The sequence below is a fragment of the Sparus aurata genome, chromosome 16 (genome assembly GCF_900880675.1).
Source record: "Sparus aurata chromosome 16, fSpaAur1.1, whole genome shotgun sequence".
NCBI lineage: Eukaryota > Metazoa > Chordata > Actinopteri > Spariformes > Sparidae > Sparus > Sparus aurata.
The window spans coordinates 14,496,254-14,503,233 of record NC_044202.1 but is presented as its reverse complement, the minus strand read 5'-3'; positions in this window follow the sequence as shown (position 1 = coordinate 14,503,233).

The following is a 6,980-nucleotide window of genomic DNA, read 5'->3' as shown; positions in this document are numbered from 1 at the left end:
AAAAAAAAAAAAAAAAAGCAAGAAGCGACAAAAAAATAAAACAGAACGTGTTAAAAAAGCATTCGCACTCACTTCACATCAGCACTGACCATCAACAGTGCTGCAATGAACTCACAGTGACAATAACAAACAGTCATCCTGACTGAAGTTCTGGCTGCACACCTTCCGCCTCACCGCTCACTGTCAGTGTCGGAGTGAAGCTGCTTCAACAACTTTCAGTAAGTACGAAGCCACAACACACACACACGCCGAGGAGGAGGAACAAGTTCCGCATAGCTCGTCACGAACTGTACATTCACACACAAACACACACGAACATACAGCACGTACCCCTTCAACCTGTCACTGAAGGTTTGGTGTGTCACATGGTGGAATTTGTAGTTCTCGTTTCAGGAAGAGGCGCCTGGTACTATAACAACCGTGATGCATCAGTCTGTTCACTTCACTGACGGTGTTGCGAAGGCTCACCTGTTCTGAGCAGGGTAATGTCTCCCTCTAGTGGACATTATACTGAACACCATGGCGTGACCACGACGGGGTTTTCTCTTTCTTTTCTTTGAATGTGACCTAAAACTTTAACAACAATGTTCTACAGCGAAGAAAGAAAGAAAGAAAGAAAGAAAGAAAGAAAGAAAGAAAGAACCGAGATGAACCAAGTTGCTCATGGTGGGTTTAAAGTGTTGTTATTTTTTTTAATAATATGATACATAATATAATATAATATAATATAATATAATGTTGTGGTGTTTCTCACCTCTAAATAATTTATTAGAATTAATTTTCAACAGAATATCTTATAAGATTGCATCATTACCAAAGTGAAGGCGGAGGAGTTTTCACAACCTGGCAACCCAAAAAGCTTATTGGTGGGCTGCGAAGCCCTGATAAATGTTTTATTTACCACTGATTAAAGCTTTGAAATTACAGCCCTTTATTATGGGTGCCTTTTTAGAGAGTGGTACCAGATTTTCCCAAAACAGCTCAGAAATGCCTGTTTGTTTACTATCGTGCACATTCATCTCTCTGTCATCACCCCAGTGGTGTAACAGGAAATCAAATATCTGTCAGTGCAAGCTGTGCTAAAGCGCTAAATCTAAATGAATACGCCAGCGATCTAGTTTCCTTCCATAATGGTGGGTGACTTAAAAAAGACAGACGTAAGAATAAATGGTTCAGGGTTTTTATTATTCTTTATTGAAAAAGTGAACAATTTACAGAGCATTTAGGTAAACAGAACAGTAGGGCATACAAAACAAACGTAAGCGAAAATAAAGCTACATAAAGGAAATGAAATAAGGATAGTACAAATAGATATGAATAAAACGTCAAATAAAGTGAAGTGATGCAAAGAAACAACCTTTTATGCTTAGATTTGCGCAGACATGGTGATTCAAATTAATCAATTAGTCATCAGAAAACCATTGTTTAAGTCATTTATCAAGCAAAAATGCTTAACATTAGTTAGTTCCAGCCTCTCAGATGTCAGGATTTCTGAGTTTTTGGGGTTGTAAAGTCAAAACTATTATCTTGTTTGGTTCTGGGGTCTTGTGAGGGGCATTTTCCATGTTTTTCCAACACTTAATAGACCAATTAAAAAACAATATAGAAAAAGAAAATTCCACTTGCTAATAAAAAGTGAATCCTGAAGTGAAAGCAAACATTTGAAGTTAATGCCCCTCTTTCTTTTCTTCTCCTTTCTTTTTTCTTCTTTAAATGCCATTCTCTCTCTCTCGCTCTCTCTCTTGCTCTCTCGCACACTCTCTCTCCCGGTGAGGGTGCTGTGCCTGCTCCATCCATAAATGCCACGATCAAAGTCTCCACTTTATTGGTGTTAGACTTGACCTCTCACCCCACTCTGCCGAATGTCAGCGCTCCACATCTCTCTGCTCCAGCTGTTATAAATAAAGAGCCGGGGTCCCCTCATCTTACACATCCCTGGGATACAGACTGTCTTGTAAACAACATCTCAGACATGACCTTACCGAGCAGAGAAGGTCGTAATGATGAGGCACGCAGATAGCGGAGAAACTCACAGATATCAGCAGCAACCGCTTGAGGTACTTTTAAATTTATGTTGCGGAGACAATCGGATTGACCAAAAAAGAGTAAGCATGCTTGAATTTGTAACACTATAGAGTCAAAGTATTTTAATGTTGTTTTTGTGATGAGGGGTCACACGCTGTGAGGAGTTAGTGCGCTTAATGAAAGTATTAAGAGATATTTTATTAAAATTGTCCAGCAGAGGGCAGAATAAGACTGCTACAGTAATATTTTTTCTCCTCACCTCCCCCCTCCTCTTCCTCGGATTGACTCTCTCTTATGAAGAAGCAGCTTTAAAAATCTGTGTGTTTTACTTCCTCTTAGCCCGGAGCCGGAGTTGGCATCTTTACGGTCCGAGATGATTTGTTTTGTTTCTTTGTTCTACCTGGGTCCGCCTCTCTTTTTCTCCCTCGGTCCGTCAAACTCTGTGGCTCTTTGCCCTGCATCCCATCCTCCTCATTCCAGCCTATAACTTTCTCCCTGTAAGTGGCTGTCAGGGCAAAATCCTGAATTATGCACCCATGGGAGAAGTGTGCAACTTCACATGACTTTGAGACACCTAACTGAGAACACAGACTTGTGGGCCCTGTGTGTACATGTACACACACAGACACGTGCACACACACACATTAATTACTTCTGATGTATCTCCTCAATGTGCCAACATTTTATTGCACAAAAGGCCGGCTACCAAAAGCCTCCCATATTTCAGAGCAGACTGATTCTCTGTATCGACTTAATTTCAGCCACCTGTAGAGTTTCCACATTCACTTCACAGTCTGCGCTCCAATTTATGTCCGTGTAACCCAGGACAGCTCAATCCTCTGGCTCCATGCCCAGGTACACCCTATAGCTGCAGCTAATGAACCATAGCATTAGTGGCAAACAGGGCAGCAGGGGGAAGGAGCGTATGGCCGGGTTATGGCGAAGCTCGTTCCCAACTCTTTTGACCCCAGTGAGGGAAATCCTGCGGGGCCAGTATACACCCCCAACACGCCTCCACAGAGCTCAACCCCCATCCTACAGTCACAACCTCTCCTCAGGTATAGAGACCTACACATAGTCAACACACACTCATACGTGCATACATACACACACATCCCCAGGGCTCTCCTGTGTGGAAGCAGGGGCACTCCATAAATCACACCTGTAAAAGCTGATTTGGTACTAAATGTGCTTTATTCACAAGTGGTGTTTACTGCCAGTGCTCCACCACAGGAAAACATGACTTACGATGGCATTATGCAGCAGAATTCTACCAGCAGTGGTCATGTTTCGAATCAACTGATCATTCAAATTCTCCTTGCTGTCATTTTTAGCCTATAGTGGGAAATGAGGGGCGAGAGAGAGAGAGAGAGAGAGAGGACAGGGGGCACTGTGATTACATTGTTGAAGGATATGTTCATCCAAAAATTTTAGTTCAGTTTTCAGTCATCTTCTAACCCCCACGTAGAAGGAAAGTCAGGTGAAGTTTGTAGATGGGGACTTGTTTTAAATGTAATCCTAATCTCCAGAAACCCTGAGAATTCAAATAGATTAGAATTAGAATTAGAATTAGAATAGAAGACCCTATTTTTACCCCTTTTTCAGCCTGAGGGGCCGTGTACACGACAGTGAACTTTTTTGTGTGGTTTTGGCTGTACACCAGACACACTGTATAAGTAAGTTCCCAGGTACTTTATTTGTTTAGGAAGTACTATGAAACTTCACCTGACTTTCCACCCACGTGTATAACAGCTGAATTCTTGTCTATTTTTTAATTATCCTTATCCTTTAATGTCATAAATCTTTAAGTCACAACCACAACAAGTTGGTTAAAACTCAATAAAGAGGATGTGTTTGTTGTAAGGCAGGGCCGAAAAGACGACATAAATAAAGAGGGGTGTTTTGAAAAGTGGTGGAATGTAACTGTGAGAGTGGTCGGAGCTGTGTTGGACAGCGGAGCACAGCATAGAGGGTGGTGGTGGGGGGCTCTGTCACAGCTCCTCCAGGGTAATTGGCTCCAGATGTGCGGCAGCGTGGCCCCTGCGCCAGCAAGGCGTCAGGGCCGCATTAAGAGCTCAGCCCAGGGCTGATGGGATCGCACAGACAAGCTCACCCCTGCTCCCCACCCCAAAAATACAGACTGAACCTCATACTGCGCTGCTGACCACTGGTCCTCCACGAGTAGCCCTCCCACCTCTCAACCCTGCACATCATCTGCCAAAACAACAGAGCACTGCAATAAAACATTGTCAACCAAAGAGTTATTACACTTTTGAACTTGATTTCTGCACTGACAATATAAAATCTCTCCACGGATTATTATGTCTTGGTGACTGTGGTGACAGCAATTTTGGAGTCAAGTCTATTTTATGTCATTGTGTTTCTGCTTTTGTATTGGCCCTGAGTGCCCAGCAGTTCTTCCTCTGACAGGCTGTGTAAGGAGTGTATCTTTGGTAAAAGACAGCTTTGTGCGGCCTGTGGTCCTCTTAACATCCACAATAGAAGGACATCACCTGTCTATACACGTGTAGCATGGAGCATCAGACACATTGGATAAACAGCAGAAGCAGATCTCAATGTTAAAATACATGATGTCTCACATCAAGACCACTGAGGATGGTTATATGAGATAAAGCTCCTTCCTTCCTGTTACAAACAATGACCTTATGCTTCGCTATCTGATAGTTCCCTAACAGGAAGTAGGCCTTTAATCTATGGTTTCACTAAAAGCATGAAAGAAATTTGAGTGTAAAAAGAGTAAATTTGACTTTGGCCAGAACATCTGCTGTCTCAAAAGAGTCCTCAGAGCCAGGAATGTTCTCCCTGTGACATAAAGAGCATGTTTTCTGATAGAGCGTGGAAATTGATTCAAAGCAGAAAAGCAGCGGGGAGTGATGGAGGGAACGGAGGGACTGGAAGGACAGAGGGAAAAATTAGGTGGAGAGCACTTCATCAGTGATGACACTTGCGTATCGATGGCCCTTGCTGAGTTGCAGTCCGCCACCATGACTAAAAAGCAAAACCACTCATCATGCCAACCAGCATTAAACGGCTTATGTGAAAAGACCCTTGAAGCACCTTTCAGCCAGGAATGCCTGTTGAACAAGATTATGCGGGTAAACAGAAAGCAGATGTGCGTGTTCTCAGTTCTGCAGCACTTTCTGACGTCCACTACCTGCGAAGGCACGCTGATAATGTTGTGGAAACGCAAACATGAAGAGGAAGTAGAAATACCGCGTTGGCTCTGCTTTCTGCCAGTAGTGAATTGGAGAGGGATGAAATGACCTCACCGCAAAGTCGAACTGAACACTTTAGACTGCTGGGGGCTTTCTGCAGATGATCTACTCAACGTCTGTTTGTTTTCAAGTTTTCAAGTAAGCCTAAGCAAAACTAGTAAAAAGATCCATAACGCGTTTGTAATACTATGGCTGTTTATTTTCAGCCTTTATGAATATATAGATTTTATATATGTTTAATTGACTTGGTTGATTTTAATTTTGTTAAGTTGTAAATCTTGGCCACTGCAGTAGTACCTATAGGGTTCATGTACCCCTAGTTGGCAATCACAGATCTAATCCATGAGGGCTGCTTTATCAAACAATAAGATGTCCAGCTGTGTCAAAGGTCAAGGGTAGCAACACTGAGATTAGACCCAGCTGTTATCCAAAAAAACCCTAATCTTTAACAACAAAAAATAATTTTCAAAGAACACAGCCGACACCTCTTGAAATAATACGAGAGCAGAGGTTGCCAACAGGGGATTAATTTCAGCCCACCATCGTTCCTCCGCCTCATTCCATCCTTTAACCCTGGGAGATGGTGTTGTCATACTGCTGGACATGGGCCCAGGGTGTGAGTGAGTTTAACTAAACAAAAACACTCCCACCCCGGGCTGAGGATACATACCCCAGTCAGACCTCTATAAAAACAGCTCTGCTCTGTGTTAACGTGTGTGTTTCCAACACACGATAAAACTGGGGGAAAATTGGAGCATCTGGTTATCTCTTGCTAGTTAGGCTTTCATAAACCAGGACAGGAATGTCAATGAAATGAGGAGGGACTGGGGCTGCTGTGAGCGCAGTCTGACACTAGGTGGTAATCTTGTGTTGAAAATGGTTTCAGTTCACATAGGAACCCATGTTTAGGAGTCAGGTCGTTTAAATTCCTCGAAGAGCTTGTGTTTAAACAAATATGGTGACAGGCGGCTGATGATGGTCAGTGGAAGTGCTAAACAACTAAGTCACACTGACCCTTCTGAGTAACTGCAGTACATTCACTCAAGAAGTACTTTTCATTTCATGTGTGACGTGATCCCGCAGTCACCCTCGCAAGTGTAAGGCCTTGCTCGTGCTGATGAAAATCTTTTTTCATCTTTTGTAACTCGGGCACACGTGTTCGTGGACAATGTCATGTTTTTAATTTTCATTCACGTCAATAATAGTCTTGTTTGTTGGCTTCCCTATCCCGGAAGTAACAACAACCAACCGAATTAAACTCACCGTTACCTTGAATAAACGTGTAGATTTCTCTGGGTTTGAATATCGTTGGAAACTCTGGGAATAATGTAAGTACACAACTCAACAAAGGTCTAGATGTTTTTTACGATGTCTTGATGTATGAATCTTACATATCATATCTTTAAGTTAATTATTTGAGTACTTCCTCCACCACTGCCTTCTAGATATACAGTTTCTCCAGTGTTGTGTGGTAGTAGTAGTTGTGGTGCACTTTCATTATGGGAGTTTCTGTCAGAGTGGAGGATGGAGGTCAGGGATATTTCCTGCACTGGGGAACCTCCCTTGAGGGGGCGTGAAGAGCGGGCAGCCACTGCTCTCTGCAGGGACGACAGGGCTGGTCTGCCTAATTCCTTCGATTAAAAGCAGCAGTCGGGTGCCTGTAGGTTCCAGAGGCAGCATGAAGACAATCTAAACAGCATCATGATTAGAAACGTACCG